Source organism: Nipponia nippon, unplaced genomic scaffold (assembly GCF_047370975.1).
Source record: "Nipponia nippon isolate SJK-2023a ecotype South Korea unplaced genomic scaffold, ASM4737097v1 scaffold_1, whole genome shotgun sequence".
Classification (NCBI taxonomy): Eukaryota; Metazoa; Chordata; class Aves; order Pelecaniformes; family Threskiornithidae; genus Nipponia; species Nipponia nippon.
Genome location: NW_028262290.1, coordinates 67,561,914 through 67,583,179, shown reverse-complemented (window position 1 = coordinate 67,583,179; position 21,266 = coordinate 67,561,914).

The following is a 21,266-nucleotide window of genomic DNA, read 5'->3' as shown; positions in this document are numbered from 1 at the left end:
CGCATCTCCCCGGCGGCCAAGGGGGGAGCCGGGCGGGTGTCACGTGGGGAGGGCGGAGCGCGTGGTGGTGGTGGCGGCGGCGCGCGGGGGGCTTCGAGGCCTGGCCGGAGCCGCCCCTGGCGCCGGTGATGGCGGCGGGGAAGGAGGGGTGGAGGGAAGGCCCTGCCATCCGCCGTCTGCCGCCCCTCGCAGGGCGGGCGCCTTCGGGAGGGAGCGGCGGGCGCTGCCCCGCGGTGCCGGGGGCCTGTAGGGGCCGCCTGGCCCAGCCCAGGCCTTCACAGCCGCGGGGGGGTGGGGGGCTTTGCCGGGAGAGCTCGGGAGGGCCCAGGAGGAACCGGGTGAGAGTCAGCGGTAGGGAGGAGGTGGCCCGGGAGGAAGGCTGAATCCCGATGGGGTCCTTATTTCTGAAAATACTGACATTTGGACTTAGAATCATAGAATTGTTAAGGTTGGAAAAGACCCTTAAGATCATCGAGTCCAACTGTTAACCTGTCACTGCCAAGTCCACCACTAAACCATGTCCCCAAGCACCACGTCTACCCGTCTTTTAAATACCTCCAGGGATGGGGACTCAACCACTTCCCTGGGCAGCCTGGTCCACTGCCTGACTACCCTTTTGGTGAAGAAATTTTTCCTAATATCCAACCTAAACCTCTCCAGACGCAGCTTGAAGCCATTTCCTCTTGTCCTATCCCTTGTTACTAGGGAGAAGAGACCGACCCCCACCTTGCTACAACCTCCTTTCAAGTAGTTGTAGAGAGTGAGAAGGTCTCCCCTCAGCCTCCTCTTCTCCACACTAAACAACCCCAGCTCCCTCAGCTGCTCCTCATAAGACTTGTGCTCTGAGACTTGTTTAGTGTCGTTTGGAAGATGGTGGTTCGTTGGGAGGTGTGACGTACTCCTAAGAGACTTAAAATCAACTGTAGATGAGAGTCAGAGGAATACTCCCTGAAAGCACAAGTCGTTCTGGGCTTGCAGCCATGGTTTATGTGAACGTGCTGGGTGTGGTAGCACCCCTTACAGTCTTGGAAAGGGTTTTGTATGAGGACTCCCAGTCTTGAGAAGAGTACATGTGTGGGCAAGCAAGGACTGGAAGTGGACTGACTGGTTGTAGACAAAGGGTGTGGGTAAATGGCAAGCAATGTCGTTTTTTGATGACATCCACTAGGGTATTGCAGTGATCGCTGTTTGGTTGAACCTGTCGTTATAATTAATGATCTGGCAGAAGAAAACTGCGCTCTGTGCACGAGTGGACAAAGAGACGATAAGAAAGGACTGAGATCATCTCGGAGAAAGGCTTGAAACTTGCTGAAAACATGTTGCTTTCTTCTAAATAGGTGTACTGTATTCTTCAAATGTTTCTTTGTAGTACCCCTTTTCTTAACTGGCCATGACCCTATGACCTCAGGCGTAGGCTCTCTTGCATTTCCTCTTTCTTTCTCCACCACTTCCAGAGTTTTACTTTCTACCATCACATCAATTAATATTGCTGGTACAGCGGGTGCAGTCCTGCTTACCCATCCCAGCTGGCTTTGGAATTTAGCATCTCTTGTGTGATCGATTGCCAAGGTTTTTCAGCTTACTGGAATGATGTGAAGGCAGCACTGAATCCTGCCCTAGGACCTGGCTTTACTGATGGCTCCTGAGTGTTATGCCAGCAACTTAAACTTAACATCCAAACCATTCTCAGCCATCTTTCTCCTTCTGCTGTCTGCTGCTCTCGGCAGTACCACCTTGCTCGCCAGTCAGGAGGTGACAGATCTATCTTCTTTATGTCTCATACCTCCAACTGACTGAATTAAACCTCTTTGTGAGTGCAGCTGACTGAAGGACAGAAGGGCAGTATGTGTTTTGAACAACTCCAGAAACAGAGAGCAACACATCAGAAGGTTATGGATTTGTTCCATGCAGTAGCTTTTGAAGTACTGAAAAAAGTCTGGGTCCCTCAGCCTTACTCTTTTTTTTTCCCTGGAGCAAGAGAGGGAAGCTATAAAATGCAGGAGTGGGTGGTTTTTTTTTTCTTTAATGCTACTTCATTCTGCATGAATACTGTTTACCAGATGCCTTTGTAATATTTCAGTAACACAGCATTTATGCCTAAGATGCTAATGTTAGGCATTTGATTGTTGTAAATGATTTTTTTTTTAATCTTTTCAGATTACAGCTGCTAAATGATGGAGCCTGTTTTTCTAGCTTCTTGAATGCATCTACTGTCTCCAGCTGTTTCACTGTGTCACATCTGCAGTTTCCTCTCACTTCTTGTCAAGGTCATTTACAGATCTAAGTGTCAGAGCTTAGGTCACACAGAACTGGTCTTCAGTGCTAAAATGCTCTCTTTTTTTATATTTTAATTTGAGTAGTTAACACACATCAGCTAGGCAAAAAGAACCCCTGCTGGTAAAAACAATCCACCTAAAAAGCTTATTTGCAGTAAAACTCGAGGTCAGATCTGTTTTGCATACCTGAATTGATCTCAGTAAGTTTATCTCCGGTAAAATTAAAGCACTTTAGTCATTTTTGCTCTTTCTGTTATCCAGTGACTTAGTCTGAATACATGTCCAACAATGAGCGCTGGAGTAGCTGTGATCATGTAAAACAAGGGTCTTGGTGTCCCTTGTGGGTGGTTTAATGAATGTATAAAAATCTCTCAACCTGTGGGCAAACGGGAAGCATTATTTAGAGAGTCAGCAGAGAGTGAACCGGGAAGTGGCTCAACTGCTGCCTTAATCCAGCATGAGACTGCATCTTAACTACAGCATGTGGCTCCAGGCTTCTGTTTCCAAAAGGGCATGTTGGAAATTGAAAAGATCATCCTTGTTGGGATTTTTTGTTTATTTTTTTCCTGTTCAGAAGGGCTTTTCAGGAGGTGACAGCCTTTTCAGCTTGGAAAAGAGATGAATGAGGAAGAACACAATGGAAGTGGAAAAGTTTATGAAATAATACCACCTGCTTAACTGTTGCGACTAGTGTTGCCCAAAAATTTCTTGATTGCTTTGCTGAGTATATGTCAGGGAAATGCTTTAAAACTTACCAGTTTGGGACCAGTAAGGAGCTGACTGTTCATGCAGTTCTAGTCTCTTTGCTTGCAATTGCTAGCTGTTGCAAGGCTTCATCACAAATGTGTTGTATGAGCCCAACGTTACACACTTAACAGAGATGATGATAAGTGGGCAGGGAAGTGGCCCTGAGCATGATGCTGAGAACCACTCTGCTGTGGTCCTTCTAAGCTTCTACCCCTGAAAGTTTCTTGAGATTTGAAAAGTTTCATACTTCCTTGCCTTTTAACTTTTCATTGAGAACAGCTATATGATTAGAAATATTAAATGTTGTGTAAAACAAATGAAAACTCTGAAAGTTACAAATTTTTTTTTTTTAAACTACAAAGGGGTTACCACATAATTTCTGAACAGGTGTAACCTCATGCATAACTCCCATGTTTTTTCTTTAAAATCTCCAGTAATCCTTTTATTCTATTAACAGCATTTCACAATTGTAAAGAAACCCCCGAAGCAGCAATTCCTTCTGTTATTGTTCCAATAGGTTCCTCTCTTCAATAGCATACCGAACAACTAGTTAGCGATCGTGTATTTGATGGTATTATATTCTAAGTCCTAAAGATATATTTTAGTGTAGCAATGTCCTTAGTTCATTTGTGTTCTGTGTTGGTTTTCAAAATACTTAGAATTATACCTAGAAAAAAATAGTATTACTAGGTATGTCTGCTGAATGGCTGCAGATTTTCAGCAACCTGCAAGTTGAGCTTTGGGGTTTTTTTAATTAGCATGTGTACAGAGCAGTCGTTTCTTAAGAAATAAAACATATATAAGCATACATCCTTCAACAGAGATGCTAACAAGCAATACACGAGTCCTCATGTAAGAATCTCCAGGACCTTCTACTGTGCTCCTGTTTCTCTTTAGTGGCTCATTCTCATGTCAATAAATTCTTTTCCTTTTCCATCTCAGAAATAGAGAGGTTTTAACAAAAGAAACAATATTTGGAAGCTGCACAGCAAGAGCATTAAATCCTTTTGTGCTGTGCTTAGCTGCACAAAGGCCTGCAGAAGCACTGACTGCCAGGGTGGGGCTTTGACTCGTATAATTTTCTTACAGATCTTGGCTATAGTCACGGCCTTTCAATTTAGACCTGTTTACAAATAATTTCTAAAGAATAAGGCCTGAAATGATTAAAGTAGCAAAGAGTAGAAATGAAATATTAAAGTTTTGCTATTTTTCCCCCGCAGAGCATCTTTTACCTTTAGCCTGATCCATCAGTTATTGAAGTCAGTGGAAAAACTCCTAGCGATTCGAGCATGTGATCACCAGGTGTTTATAAACCGAGAACTTCATAGTTTGGGTCTGTTGCAGTTCTTGTTTTCAGTAATTTGTATTGTGTTTTGCGTTCTTCAATGCTTATGATGTATCTAGAATATCAGTATAGAAAATCATCTGTAAATTGTGAAACTTTGCTTGATAATGTAACAATAACACAGAAAAGTATCTTAGTGTAAGCTGTACGTGAGGTGATCAGAGGCTCATTGCCCTGAGCACGGAGGAGCAGTGACAGGCAGTGAAACTCCAGTGACCTCGTCAGGGAAAACACCCTGGCCTGGACCTGGGGCTGTCAAAGGGGGAGGATCAGCCTCACGTCCAAGTGTGAAACTCACCGGACGAGTCAGTGGAAGAGGCTCCCTGGGTCACTACAGACACCCCGTCACCCTGAGAGGGACATTGGAGTCATTGTGGGATGCAGGGGTAGAGATTCTTGGGATTGTGCAAGACTTACTATAAAATGCTTAGGAGAAGGACCGAGGTGGGGAAAAGGAGGATCAAGATGATTTGAGGAAGAGCGAATGTGAGAAGAGGGGGAAGAGGTGACAAAAGGGGCCAGCTGCGAGGCTGCTGGTCAGTACGCTTCTCTGGCCGTGCCCTGTCTGTGATCACTGCTGCTTGTCCAGTCTTGTTACTGAACTCCATTTGTAACTGCTTGCATGGGTGAGGGTCTGTCTGTTCTGTGTCGATGGACATCGAAGTGCCAGTGGCTGGAGAGGGGACTGGGGGCCACAGGGGCCAATGCTTCTGGGATACCAGCAGCTGGAAAGACTGGAGTGCGTGGAGGTCTGAGTGCCAGCAGCTGGACAGAGGGCCAGGCATCATAGGTGTCTGGAGCGGCAGCAACTGGAGAGACTGGAGTGCATGCATATTGTGTGGATGCGTACATCACTGCGTGTAATTGCTAATGAACTGGATGTAATTGCTAGCTGGACTAGCAGGCTAGTGGGGTAAGAGGCTTGGGAGCCAACTACTGGAGCATCCATAAGCCTGGGTATGTGTACACACAGACAGACACAGAAACACAGACACACACACATACGCACACATACTCTGGATCTCCACCTATTGAGAAAACATGCTGAGCCTCACGGCTGGACCCAGAGCAGCGGCAGCGTGGCCTCTACTGGGCAACAAGATTCAGTAACCTCTAGTAATTGTTGTTATTTGGGTATTGTGGTGGTATTAGATCTAGACACAAAAAGGCTGAGTTTTCAGGAAGGAAAAGAGTATAAGCAGCAGCAAAATGTACTAGAAAAGAATATGGAGAAAATGAGTAAGGAAAAAAAAGGATAAACACTCCAGAGAGACCTATTCAGAATTGTAATACAATGCACTTTGTTATATAGCAAGGCTATATATATGCAATATATACAATATACACAATACGATAATATACAATAATTTTATACATTATTGTAAATGCTATTGACTGGAAGATGCTGAAGGAAGAGAATAAGAGCATTTATTCATGCATGGCATGTTTTTAAGTAGCATAAGTTATTACATATCTTCACAGGGGAATCTACAACCTAATTACAAAGTATCCCAGGATGGAGATTCTGTTCCTTTGTGCCATAGGAATATAGTAGTTAAAGTGTCTCAGTACAGTTTATCATTTGGAGGTTAAAGCTTTTCTTTATTTCTAAAAGTTGCCAAAAAGATTCTGCATCATAGAACATGCACGTTTTATGTGTGTCTAAAACACAGTGGTAGCAATTCTTTCATCAACACATTTCTGCTTAATTAGAAAAAGTTATATTTGAAAAACACAGAAGCAATAACTCCCTTGTTTGTCTGTTCCTTTTTTCCTCATTTGGTTGTGTAAATAGAAGCCTGAATCTCAAGTGCCCTGGCTCAGTCGGCAGTGGTGGGCTGCAAAAGTTACTGGGATAGCACTGGGCTTTTTGACACTCATTGCCTTCGCTTCTTTACCTGAGCCAACAATGCAACATTCGCTTGCAATGAGAAAATTCATGGTGAAGAATGATGTTCGTGGTAGCAGCATATTCTCTTCAGTTTTAGGTGCAGTCTCCTGTAAAAGGGATGTTGCACTAGGATGACCTCTGTTGTGGCTCTTTTATTTGGGCTGAACACAGTACTGGCTTTATGGCTGGCCACCTTTCCCTTTGACACAGTCTGCTCCTTTTTGGCACCCTGCTTTGCTTTGTCATGACAGAAAAATGATACTGCTTTAGTTTGTGTGTTTTGAAAATTGATTGTAATCATGGAAGTCATAGCTTCTTAATGTACTGTTGGAATAAATTTTTAGTGTTCGTGTTACTTTGCAAAGCTAGGAGAGTTAAGAGCTGGATTCAAAAAGCGTGTATGAGCACAGCAGGTTTTGCTGTATCTTCGGCTCTCTGCTGGGTACAGAAGGTAATTGGAAGGCATGCATTCGGGAAGTTGTCTTTCTAATCTCAAGTTTAAAATCAAAGTTTTCAAACCCAAATGCCTTTGAAATCACTGAAGCTAAGGGATACTCAGCATCTCAGAATCTAAGGGCACTTACATTCTTCAGTCTGGATCTAGAGTTCCCATGCCATTTTAAAAGGTTGTCTTAAATGAAGACTGTAAGCTTAAGTTCTGATCAGTAAAGCTTTTATGACTGCAATGAAGGTAATACTTGAAGCAAACCTGTTCTGACACAAGGGCTAGATCACAGATGCAGATGCTTACTGTATGGTCTATACATTAAAATTACTGCAATATTTCTCTCTGGCACTTTCTGGAAAGAAATAGCAGCGCATGTGTTGGGTAGGTCTTGGGACGTGCCACAACTGCTTGTTTATGTTCCGCAGCATAGTGTCCAAAATGGGTTGTACTAATTGTACATAACTAGATAAACTCTAAAACTGCATCTAGCACTTCTAACACTCCAGTTACGCTACACCTCTGCAACTGCTTAGCATATGCGGGGTTTCTAAATGTCTAGCAGCCCAGCTCTAATGTTCAGGACTTACTGTAACATTTCTAGCAGGAAAAAGGAGATGTGGGTAGGAGACCTGTTGTTGGCCTCAAGACTTGCCTGTTTTGATAAACTGATACTCTGATGCCTTTACTCTTGTTAAATTATTGCTGTTTTCAGGTGCGCTTGTTTCAAAACTGTGATACAAAAATAACCTCATACAGCATATGACAGATGCCACAATAATGTTTAGGATTATTGTCATTCTGGTTTCTTCTGCCTGGTATGTATTAAATTTGGATGGTATAATATCTCTTGTGAAATAGAACACTAGGAGATAACTTGAGAATGTGGCACTGCAATTTTTTTCCTATCAAACTAATTTCCTTTAAACCTGTATGTTCTTGAAGCAGCATCCATCAGATCTTGTCAGCAGCACAATGAGACACCTACTGTATATTGTCAGTGGAATACCAATTAGCCTTTAATTTTATCACATGTCCAATCAAAAGAGCTATTGCTTTCACATGATGGCAGAAGGTCATTAAAACAAATGATCTTGCTGCCAGACAATGACAACAAAACCGCAGCTCGGTAAGCAGTGTATCTGTTACTGGGCACTGACAGCACGCTAAAAGCTGTGCTGCACTCGCTTTTTCATTCTCACTTGTTTCAGGTGATCTGATGGCCTGAGAGCTATAGCTAAAACATGCTCTCCTCACTTAACCTTTTAAGATACAATATTATTTGCCTCAGACATACAAGTACGTGGGTACTTTTAATGTCATAGCTGTCAAATTCTATAGCTCTTCCTTTGCTTTCAGCTGTTGCTTGCGGTTTTAGTTCTTAACAGTCCCTTCCAGAAGGAACAGCAGCTTGACCTTTAGTACCCTGAGTGGTGGTTCTTCAACCCTCTGAAAATGGGTGCTGGTGGATTACTTAAGATGTTACAGTTTGTCTGGGTTCAGTCATCTGGATTCTTTTAAGTCTTTCGCTTCATATTCTGCTGTGAACCATGACTAGTTCAATGCTTGCTTCTGTTCGGGACATCAGAGAATTTCCAGATTCTAACTTTCTCGTATTTCTCATCCTACTTGGTTTTGACCTTTCTTCTTGTAAGACAGTTGTCTGTTTTCCTTTCTTCAGCTTGAGAGCAAACTACTTTGCAAAATTACGAAGTAATCCAGTTACTACTGTATAATTGAAAGGTGCTATTCACAGTTCTGAGTCAATCACACAAAATTACTAAAAATGCGTTAATGCTTTTACATTCAAAAACTAACAAAACTCTACATACTGATAACAGATACTAATTCTCCTACCATTTATGCTTTCAAGATGTCTGTGCAAAAGTAAAGTAGAGAAACAACGTTGGAAATAGAGCATGAGTGACAGCAAAAAAAATCCTGCTCCATATGTAAGAATTTCAGTTCAAGCCTTTGCCATTTTTTTCTATGCTGAGTTGTTCTGCTGGTTTTGCTCAACAATACCATCAACACTGAGAGCTCCTGCAGAGATGCTGCACTGGTAGCAATCAGAAAAAAAGGATTTTTATGCTTACTGCGCAATAGTCTAGGCACCCAGTTTGTGTTTTTTTGTTTTTTTTTTCCCCCAGAGTATGCTTTCTGATTAACTTCTTGTTAGAAAGCAAAACTTGCACTGATAGTAAATGGTCCCGTCAAAGGTTCTCGGCCTGTCTGTAAATCAGGTTGCAAGTGAGCATCCACAAAATTATCATTATTTAATCATTGACCAAATGACCACATCTCTTCCCTCTCCTCCACAGCTGAGGAGAGTTTATTTTCTTCAAAGTTTCACCAGAATGTTTTTAACAGGGAAGAGAAAAATGATGTAGTGGTTACACAAGTCAGTTGTAGTCTCCAAGCCTCCTGATAATAAGCAGATCTCTTCATAAGTGGTGTCCTGAAAAAGGATGGTGCCTCCAGTCTGCTTAATTCACCCAATGCAGAGATCAGAGGTTTGGGTTAGAGACCTACAGATACATGAAAGCTACTGCCTATGCCATCTACTCTAACCAACCCTGGGAGGGTGTCCTGACTTGACGGAGTGGGAACATGTGCTAATGTAGTGCAGCACAGCTCTAGTAAGTCTGATTTTTCAATGAGGCATATTCTAAAGGCTTTTCTCGAAGCCATTGACCCAATGCCCAAGGATTAACTTCAACTAACTATTGCAAGTTGGTGAAAGGATGGAGCAAAAGTGAGACCTGAAGTGAGAGAAGTCCTGTCCTCCAGGGAGAATATTTTAACTAACAATGTTTTAACTAACAATATAATTGCAGGAAAAGGAGTAAGGTATTTTTTCATTTTCTTGTGTCTCACACTGCCAACTCAAATGTGGTGGATTCAGAAGAGCCTTCAGGTATTCTCTGTGCTCTGTCTCCTAAGCAGTTACAGCTTAAATCATAACGAGGGGAATGGAGACATGTAAGAATTTGCATGAAATGTATTTGGTGTAGAGGACTTAATACCTACCTGTTGTGAATTCATGACTCCATACTGAATTTTGTTTTCTAGTGTTTATTTTAAAGCCCTAAAATACTGCTTATTTAATCATGTCTTTAGAAATCAATATCGGTGTTCATGTCTTTAAAAATACATTTCTAGCTCTTGCAGTTCCAGGGGAAAAAAATGAAAATTTGATCCACATGGATTTTAGTATTTCAGAAATCAGCAAGGAAAAGAGAAGGCCAAGGATCACTAATCGTAAGTATTAAAAAACAGTGAGCCAGATGCCGAAAGCAAGCCTGAGTGACTTAAAGCCTCTACTCTTTTAAGATTAAAATAATAATAAAAGTTGCCTTCTGATGTCAGAGATTCAGCAATCTCTGCTTTCAGTTTTTTTGCAACCCTGAGCCCAGAAACTCAAAACAGACTTTCTCAAATACCTCAAAAAGCTGAACACCAGATATTTCTGGACCATATTTCACACTTTATCATGTATTTCTGGACTCGTGATAAAACCTCCACAATTGCTAGCGCTGCAGTCATCAGCCAGAGAAGGCTCCTATAGGAAGACACAAAATGCAGAAAGATCTAATACTGCATTTAGAGCAATGGTTGCTGTATTATTTCCTGCAAATGCTTCCCTCATCACTTTGTCCTGTGACATGCATGTGCCGGTCTTCTTTTGTAACTACTTTCTGCTCCTTATACAAAGGCATTTCTTCATCTGAGTCTTTTTAATGAAGTTTTACATACCTGAAAACAAAGAAAATATTCCTTGCACGTACTTGCAACTGCCGTTTCTCCCTTCAGGAGGCAAGAAGGAAAGACGAAGCTTTACGTACTTGAAAACAACCAAAATATTCCTTTGCACACGCAGCTGCCTCTTTGGGCGTAAGCTGGTGGCACTGATGGAGAGAGCTTTAAACTAGAATCGATGGGGGAAAGGGATACCAACAGGATTGCAGTAGGTAAGCCAAGGGTTGGCATGGCATCACCTGAAGGTGGCAATGCTAGTGGGAACATTTACACTGCTCCTGGGAGCAGGGAGGGCTCAGGAGCATATGCGAAATGCTTGTACGCCAATGCACGCAGTATGAGAAACAAACAGGATGAACTGGAAGCGTTGGTCAGCTCCCAGAGCTGCAATATCATTGGTATTAGTGAGGCTTGGTGGAATGAGTCCCACGATTGGAGTGCTGGGATGGAGGCCTACAGGCTGTTCAGGAGAGAGAGGCAGGGCAGGCGAGGTGGAGGTGTCACGCTGTATGTAAGGGAAAGGTTTGATTGTACAGCCCTTACAGTTAACGATGATGTGGTTGAGCCTCATGGTGAGGGTTAGGGGGATGGAAAACAAAAGAAATGTTGTAGTGGGTGTCTGCTACTGATTGCTCAGCCAGGATGTAAGCACTGATGATTTATTTTATAGGCAATTAGGAGAAAGTTCTGGATCAGTAGCCCTTGTCCTTATGGGAGATTTCAACTTCCCAAACATCAACTGGCAATATCATACTGCTGTAATGAGCAGGTCTTGGAAAGTCTTGAAGTTTGTAGAAGATAACTTCTTGTCACAGGTACTCAGTGAGCCAACTAGGAAAAATGCCCTCCTAGGCTTGCTATTTGTGAATAGAGAAGGACTCGTGGGGGATGTGATGGTAGGTGGCTGCCTTTGCCACAATGATCATTAAATGGTTGAGTTTAAAATTTAGAGTCATAGAATCAGAAAATCGTTAAGGTTGGAAAAGACCCTTAAGATCATCAAGTCCAACCGTTAACCTATCACTGCCAAGTCCACCACTAAACCATGTCGTCAAGCACCATGTCTACCCTTCTTTTAAATACCTCCACGGATGGGGACTCAACCACTTCCCTGGGCAGCCTGTTCCAATGCCTGACTACCCTTTTGGTGAAGAAGTTTTTCCTAATATCCAACCTAAGCCTCCTCTGGCGCAGCTTGAGGCCGTTTCCTCTCATCCTATCGCTTGTTACTAGGGAGAAGAGACCGACCCCCACCTTGCTACAACCTCCTTTCAAGTAGTTGTAGAGAGTGAGAAGGTCTCCCCTCAGCCTCCTCTTCTCCACACTAAACAACCCCAGCTCCTTCAGCTGCTCCTCGTAAGACTTGTGCTCCAGACCCTTCCCCAGCTTCATTTGCCTTCTTTGGACATGCTGCAGCACCTCGATGTCCTTCTTGTAGTGAGGGGCCCAAAACTGAACACAGGACTCGAGGTGCGGCCTCACCAGTGCCGAGTACAGGGGCACTATCACTTCCCTGGTCCTGCTGGCCACACTATTCGTGATACAAGTCGGGATGCTGCTGGCCTTCTTGGCCACCTGAGCACACTGCTGGCTCATGTTCAGCCGGCTGTCAACCAACACCCCTAGGTCCTTTTCCGCCAGGCAGCTCTCCAGCCACTCTTTCCCAAGCCTGTAGCGTTGCATGGGGTTGTTGTGACCGAAGTGCAGGACCCGGCACTCAGCCTTGTTGAACCTCATACAGTTGGCCCCAGCCCAACGATCCAGCCTGTCCAGGTCCCTCTGCAGGGCCTTCCTGCCCTGCAGCAGATTGACACTTCCACCCAACTTGGTGTCATCTGCAAACTTACTGAGGGTGCACTTGGTCCCCTCATCCAGATCATCAATGAAGATATTGAACAGGACTGGCCCCAACACTGAGCCCTGGGGAACACCACTCGTGACTGGCCACCAACTGGATTTGACTCCATTCACCACCACTCTCTGGGCTTGGCCGTCTAGCCAGTTTTTAACCCAGTGCAGAGTGCACTTATCCAAGCCATGGGCAGCCAGCTTCTCCAGGAGAATCCTGTGGGAGACAGTGTCAAAGGCCTTACTAAAGTCCAAGTAGACAACATCCACAGCCACAGAATTTTCAGTGTAATGAGGAAAAAAGAACAGCAGAGTTGCTACCCTGGACTTCAGGAGAGCAAACATTAAGCTATTCAGGGAGCTATTTAGCAGAGTACCCTGGGAATCTGCTTTTGACGGCTTAGGGGTTCATAAGTACTGGTCAGTTTTTAAGAAGCACCCTTTAGAAGCACAGGAGCAGGCAATTCCACTGTGTCGTTAAGTCAAGCACGCGGGGCAGAAGAGCAGCTTGGCTGAACAGGGAACTCCTCGTGGAGCTCAAGAGGAAAAAGAAATTGTGTGATCTCTGAAAGCAAGGTCAGGCTTTGCAGGAAGAGTGCAGAGCTGTCGTTCATATATGCAGGGAGAAGACACAAAAGGCCAAAGCTCAATTAGAGCTGAAACTGGCCAGTGGTGTGTCAGATAACAAGAAGGGCTTTTTTAAGTACGTTAATAGCAAGAGGAGGTCTAAAGAAAACATTGGACTGATACTGGTTGTGGATGGTCATCTGACTAATAGGGATGAAGAAGAAGCAGAGACATTTAATGCTTTTTTTTGCTTCAGTCTTTAATAATATTGATAGACCTTGGGCCTCAGACCTCCCCTAAGTCAGAGGACCACGAGTGTGGGAACAGTGGCTTTCCATTTGTGGACACTGAAATTGGAAGGGACCAGCTGAATGTTCACAAGTCCATGGGGCCTGATGGTATTCATCCCAGAGTACTGAAGGGGCTAGCGGATGTTATAGCACAACCCCTCTTGATCATCTACCAAAGGTCTTGGGAGTCTAGGGAGGTCCCTGCTGCCTGGAAGCTAGCCAACGTTATTCCAGTTTACAAGAAGGGCATGAGGGAAGACCCAGGAAACTACAGACTTGTTAGTCTAACCTCAGTTCCTAGAAAAATTATGGAGAAGATTATACTGGGTACTATTGAAAGGCATTTAAAGAACATTGCAATCATCAGGCACAGTCAACATGGGTTTGCAAAGGGAAAGTCCTGTTTAACTAATTTGATATCCTTCTGTGGTAAGGTCACCCGCCTAGTGGATGAAGGGAAGGTGGCAGATGTAGTTTTTCTCGATTTCAGTAAGGCTTTTGATACTGTCCGTCACAGCATCCTTCTGGACAAGGTGTCCAGCTGTGGGATGAGTGGGTTCACAGTGCACTGGGTGAAGAACTGGCTGAAGGGCAGAGCTCAAAGGGTTGTAGTGAATGGGGATACATCTAGCTGGTGACTGGTCACCAGCGGTGTTCCTCAGGGCTCAGTTCTAGGGCCAGTTCTGTTCAATACATTTATCAATGATCTGGATGCAGGACTTGAATGCACTGTTAGCAAGTTTGCCAATGACACCAAACTGGGAGCTGCCATTGACATTCTTGAGGGACAGGAGGCCTTGCAGAGGGACTTTGATAGATTGGAGCATTGGGCAATGATTAATGGAATGAAATTTAACAAGAACAAATGCTGGATTCTGCACCTGGGATGGAGTAATGCCGGACACAAGTATAAACTGTGAGAGGAGTGGCTGGAGAGCAGCCCTGCAGAAAGGGATCTGGGGGTGCTGGTCAGCAGCAGGCTCAATAGGAGCCAGCAGTGTGCCCTGGCAGCCAAAAGGGCAAACCACATCCTGGGGTGCATCAAACACAGCATAACCAGCCGGTCAGAAGAGGTGGTTATCCCGCTGTATTCAGCATTAGTGAAGCCTCACCTCAAGTACTGTGTGCGGTTCTGGGCCCCAGAATTTAAGAAGGATGTTAAAGTCCTTGAATTCATCCAGAGAAGGGCAACAAAGCTGGTGACAGGGCTGGAAGGCATGTCCTATGAGGAGCGGCTAATGACTCTGGGTTTGTCTAATTTGGAGAAAGGGAGGCTGAGGGGTGACCTCATTGCTCTCTACAATAGAGGGGAAGTGGAGAGGGGAAGTGGAGAGGGAGGTGCTGATCTCTCCTCCTGGTATCCTGTGATAGGACATGTGGGAATGGTTCAACGCTGTGCCAGGGGAGGTTCAGACTGGACATTAGGAAGTATTTCTTTACCAAGAGGGTGGTCAAACACTGGAGCAGGCTTCCTAGAGAGGTGGTCAATGCCCCATGCCTGTCAGTGTGTAAGAGGCATTTGGGCACTGCCCTTAACAACATGCTTTAGCTTGGTCAGCCCTGAATTGGTCAAGCAGTTGGACTAGATGATCGTTGGAGGTCCCTTCCAACTGAAATAGTCTATTCTATTCTATTCTATTCTATTCTATTCTATTCTATTCTATTCTATTCTATTCTATTCTATTCTATCCTATCCTATCCTATCCTATCCTATCCTATCCTAATTTTTCCTTTGGGCAGGAGAGAAGGGAAGGATAAAGGAGAGGTCCAACAATGTAAGATGTAATACTGAAGAAAAGTCACGTTAGTAATGCTTAATCAGTTTGTACGCAGCTTTGTAAAACACAGCTACAGTGTTTTATGGATGGCAGGTATGAACAAGCTCTTTACGTTCTGAGTAAACAGCACATGAGTCTGCTCTGGTTCAGAAGCCAGAGACTGCATTAGCAAGTCAGAGTCGGAGCTTGTCTCTCCGGTCTTTTCAAAGAACTTACTCGTTCAGGTTTGGTGCCAGATACTAATGCACTCACACATATGTTGGCAAAACCAGCTTGCATCTGCCCACAAGGTTATACAAAGGTAAAAAAGAAGCTCTTCTTTATGGACAGTCCATTTCACATACTACAAAGTATGCTTAGTAGGTTTGCGAGCTGAAGCAATTTGAACAGTTGAATACGTAAGTAAGCAGACGTATATACATACATACATACATACGTATAAAATGTGTTGCTGAGAGGCTTAGGATGATTTGGTTGAAGATGTAAAGGTATGAGTTAAGTTGGCGGTATCCTTTTGACTATAGGTAAGATCTTCCTGTCAGCTACGTGCGCTGCAAGAGAAGGGATTAACCACCGAGTCATTATTACTGGAAATTTGTTCCAGCGCCAAAATAATGAAAGCCCTAGTGTTTGGATTTGTGCTTCCTGGCAACAGAAATTCATCTTGTGCCTTAGTCAAGAATCAAACTGGGAAGGGTGATGGTAATAATGTCACAAAACTTGTCAAAAACTTGTTGCTTGCTAAGTAGCCATAGAGATGGATCAGACCATTTACTTAGCGTAAAGTAAGTACTGAGATTAACCTGAGTACTGAAGTCGGACAGTATTCCTGGGCCCTACGCAGCTTTGTTCCACAGGCTTTTGTTCAAGCCTTTTGTAAACAGGCGTACGTTTTCTTAACTTTTTCTCCATGGTAGCCACTCAGTTACCTGAGGTCTTTGGTTGCCTACTTGCATAACAGCAGGTTGTGGACATCAGTCTTTCTTATAGTTACTAAAATAGAGTAATATACAACAGTGTTACCAAGTGGAAGAGGGAGAAAACTCTGTTGCTAATAGAATAATGACAACCAAACGGCATTTTAGAATATAGTATTATTTATGGAATACCTTAGCTTTCCAAATTTTACTGTAAATAACATTGTTAGTCATGAAGTAACTCATACTTTAAAATGTTACTTTTCACTTTTCTATGATGATAATTTTGTGCCCGAATGCATACTCTACTAAGTCCACATAGGATGTTCTTCATTTGAAGCTGAGGCACAATGCTGGGACAGATTCTCAATAATTATTGTTCTATATATATGTGCTATTCATTCTAATTATGGGCAGCTGAGAATGCAGCTGCAAAATCATCATATCATTCAGTATACTGTTAGTATTCATTACTGGCAAGGTCTTTTAATTTTTAGAATACAGTATTTTAAGCTCTCTATATTCCTTGTGTCTCTCCGCAGATGTTTTGAACATTATTTTCAAAAACTAAATTTTACAGACTCTGGACACAATATTTTTATATTTAGGGTCTTTTTGTGGAAAAAAATAATAATTTTTGAATTAAGTAAATGCTCATAAGAACATGTATGCAAACATTTTAACAAGGCAAAAGCTTATAATTAGGAACTGACAAGCAGAGACTTTAAACAAGTCTACCATCTTCCTTGAAAATAGATAAATAGCAAGCAAGAGCAAAAGGTTTGCTAGGTTTGAAAGCTTTAAAAATGGTAACAGGATAATGAATTCTTCAGACCTGGAAGTATGTTTCTGAACAAGGGAAAAAAAGACACATATTACCTACCAAAGAGAAGAAGAAAAAAGCTGCTGTCAATCTTTTATATTTTGGATGCTGTACTCTTGCAGAAGCCTTAGTAGCTTTGCATTGTTAACATCTAAAATTCCATTTTCTTTGTTTCTTAGAAATCTTCTAAAAGCAGTTTATCTGTGGCGTCTTTAACCACATTTGCAATAGTTATTTTGACTGAAAGTTTCTTCTCTACAATCATAGAAAAAAACATAGCTAACAACTCTTTCTCCCCAAAACATCATTCCCTTTGTTACTGTTAGAACTATATAATTTATGATGTCACTATGTAGAAAGTCTGATGGTTTTAACACTTAATACTCTGAAAGGGACAAAGCAGTGTTCTTTTCCTTTCAGCCTTTTTGCTCCCAAGAGTTTTGCTGTCATACGGTGTGTGTTGATCCAAATCTGCAATTCTCAATTCTGTTGACATTTTCTCTCTGTATATTTTTATATAAATTGCAGGTTTTGTGTCTTATAAATGGCACTGTTTGCTGTTTCCTTTGAAGTATATCCTATCTTCCCAAAGCTCTTTTCTCAAGCCTAAAATCCACTGATTTAAATGAGCAAATTTTTGTATTTTCCTTAATTTTAGATCATTAAAAATAGGGTTAGAAGCCACAGCAAAAAAGATCTTCATTAATAAAGATCATTCCAAACTGTAAAATTCACAAGATCAATTACGCAGTGCTTGTCAGGCCGCACCTGGAGTACTGTGTTCATTTCTGGTCCCCACAATTCAAGAAAGATGCAGACTGACAGGAGAGGGTCTAAAGGAGGGCCACGAAGATGATCGAAGGGCTGGAGAACCTGCCCTCTGAGGAAAGACTGACGGAGGTAGTCTCTCCCTGAAGAGGAGAGGGTTTGGAGGGATCTCATCACAGTATTCCAGTACTTAAGGGGTGGCTACAAAGAGGATGCCCTTTTCTTCACAAAAAAAATTTGTTGAAAAATTCCTGCCTAGGGCTAGAAGTGAGTCAGAAGCTTGTAAGTCTTTGGTGTGTTATCAAACTAAATGTAAGCACTGCATTTCCAATCTTCAATATGGATAGTTTTTTAGAACCATATATTCAAAATTTGGAAGCATATTTTTATTTGCAAAGTGATTGCTTGACATAATTATTTCATTACTGTATAGGCATTTGATAGAAGGAATAGCAGCCTCTAACTCAGTTGGTCTAGCGCTTTCTGTAATAAAAAAAAATGGTTATAACTTTAACAGCTCCAATTCCATCATGATTAGCTGCACAGTTTGGAAGCTTGGCAGGAAAGAGTCTTTGGGTTAGAGAGGCGCCTTTTACTGCCATTATAAAAATTTCTATAGCATTGGCAGAATTACAGACTGTCAGGAATCATAATTTTTGCCATGTACTCTACATTGTACAGATCAGGGTTCGTCACTTCCTGCCAAAACCCTTGACATCCGATAGCACTGCGTGCATATCAAGAAGGTGTCCTGAATCTTCATTCCATACAGCATTCAAAGTCTGAATGGATCGTGGACAAAATGAATCTTCTCCGCTTTAGAAAGTCCGTGGGGAATAGGAACCGATCAAGTAATAAATTAATTCTGTGCCTTACTTTTTGTCTTCACTATGATCTGTACCCTTTAGTCTCCCTATTACTAAAAATGTCTCTTACTTCGCAAAGAACAGGCACAAGCTTGAGTGAGAAGACATCTAGGATGGGCGCTCAAGCCACCTGTGAAGTTACACAAGGAAAGCACTACTTAGAGATTCTTTGTTGTTTAGCCCACTAAAACAGGACTTGCCAGGTATAAACAGCCCTTTAAAAAGGAAAAAAAAAAAGTAAATCTGGCATGGCTTGGAAACCTCTTTGTGGATATAACTACTAATCATTGTAGGACTCCATTAGAACATCTAACGATTTGATCTCCCATCTTAAACTAATGGCATCAGAAACCTCTGCAGATTTCCCAGTTTATATTCCACTAATATTTATTTCTCTAGTACCGAGATGCTAAGATTACTGATAGGAAAAAAATCAGAAAAAATATTAGAGAGATAGCAGGCTATTATAAATCAATCTGACATTTAGACAAATCGGAGCTACGCCGGTCAGTGCATGCATCACAGCAAACAACTTCTGTCTGGCAGCATTACAAAATTTTGGTCAATAAACTTGAATAACAATAACTTGAATACAGAGTGGATTTTCTGAATGATAGGATTTGAGTTTCATAATAATTATGACGGTGTCAAGAAACCGTAGAGCTGTTGTGGCAGTAGGGGTTATGGCATATACTGATATATTTAATGCATAGGATCACTGTAAAGTAACTGAAGCTGGTTGGCAAGAAGTAGGCCAGGGAGTTCTGCAGGTGTGAATACAGCAGCCCAGGCTTGTAACAAGGGTTCGAATCACTTGTAGGCAGATCCCGCTGCCTGCTTTCAGCAGGACCACAGCCAGTTTACTGTCATGAGGAGGGTGCAGCATTCTTCAGAAAAACACTTCTGTACCTAACAAATCCTCTAGAGATTCATTCTGCTGCTTTACATAACAAGACAAGATGCATGCAGTTTTTCTTTATACACATTGGTATATTAAATCAGTGATTCCTGGAAAAGTTAGGTAGAAAGTATTTGGACCACGACAGCAAGGCAATCACATGTCTAGCTGCTAGTTACCAGTCCAGTAGTTGTGAAATAATACGATATAGAACGAACACCATAAATGTAGTAAATGTAGTTCTGGGAGATAGGAGTGTTAAAAAGATGACTAAGATCATTTAAAATGTAAGATGAATTTGTGCAGCATTTTGAGTCCCAGAAGCAGCAAGTACATTAAAGAACGGCAAATGATTACAAAAATTTATGCGAAATGTAAGCAGATAAAAAAACCTTTTGTCACGGATTATGTTGCTAATAATACATATTGAATGTTTAAAGCATTGTTCATATCTAAATCAACAGTATTTTCAAACCAAAGCAATTCTGAACTAGTCTAAACCCTTACTTAAGCAGATTCATCATATTAGAAAAGCTGCACAAGTTTTTAGAAGCTAATGAATGAGCTAAAACCAGTTTGTTGTTGACTGTTATAAAAATTCTTAACTCTTGGCCAGAAACTCACCAGCTGAGAAATCCTTTCTTGCTCCTACCAATTTAGTTAGTTATTTATTGTCGTGGTTTAACCCCAGCCACCAGCTAAGCCCCACACAGCTGCACACTCACTCCCCCCCGGTGGGATGGGGGAGAGAATCGGAGAGTAAAAGTGAGAAAATTCCTGGGTTGAGATAAAGACAGTTTAACAGGTAAAGCAAAAGCCGCGCGTGCAAGCAAAGCAAAGGTTACTTGGGAAGACAAACACCGTCACACCGAACATCCCCCCTTCCTTCTTCTTCCCCAGCTTTATGTACCGCGCATGAGGTCATACGGTACAGAACAGCCCTTGGGCCAGCTGGGGTCGGCTGTCCTGGCTGTGCCCCCTCCCAGCTTCTCGTGCGCCGGGCAGAGCGTGGGCAGCTGACAAGTCCTTGACTTAGTGTAAGCACTACTCAGCAACAACCAAAACATCAGTCTGTTATCAACATTATTCTCATCCTAAATCCAAAACACAGCACTATACCAGCTACTAAGAAGAAAATTGACTCTATCCCAGCTGAAAGCAGGACATTATTATAAAGGCATTTCCAAAAAGATGTAGCTTGTCTTCTACACTGGTGCTTTATTGCCTGATATATTTAACATATTTTTCTTCTTTGGAATGTCCCATTTGAGATCACCAAATAATTTTCAGTTTTATTTAAATAAAACTTAATTCTCATTTCAAAGTATGTACTCTGGCCTACAGAACTGATTATGGGTAAACTGCCAGTTACTTTTAGACACAGAAAGATTGAGAGAGGTGCAGTAAGTTATTTTTCAAAAGTGTCCAAGCAGCATGGGCACTTCATTCATAGATTTCAATGGGAGTGACGCAGGTAACACACTGAGGTGCGTTTGAAAGTCCAGATATGCCCTTCTCTATCTCTTGAGGGTTAGAGTTTCAAAAATATTGATGTGCTGAAGTAAAATGTCTACTGACATCTCCCACATAACGATGTGGGAGAGAGTAGTAGGTCTCCAGACAGCTTGTGACAAGATCATGCTTCTCCAGAAAGTCAGTGCTGAGTGCTTCTTCTCATAGAAGAGCAAGCTGTATTCTTATTCGTTCTTAACTTTTGTGGTCTTTCCCGTGACTACTTAACAGATGCTGGTAACAGCTATATTTAAAAAAAAATCAGAATTTCCTTGGACATTTTTAGAGCGTTCTTCATGCACTTCATCTTCTCAAAGAATTATGAAAGATATTACAATAATTAAGTCTATTTTCCAGAAATTTCACTTTAATAGCCATCAGTTTCTCTTTACCAGTAGTGTATCAGCACAGGCTTTGTAGCAGTTTTGATAACTAAGATACAGCCAGACAAATATAAACTCCTAATTGAATTAATGGTATTTGTCCTCATGCTTTTTGATTTATGGGTTTTGCAGGCTGCATGTATTTGTATTTGT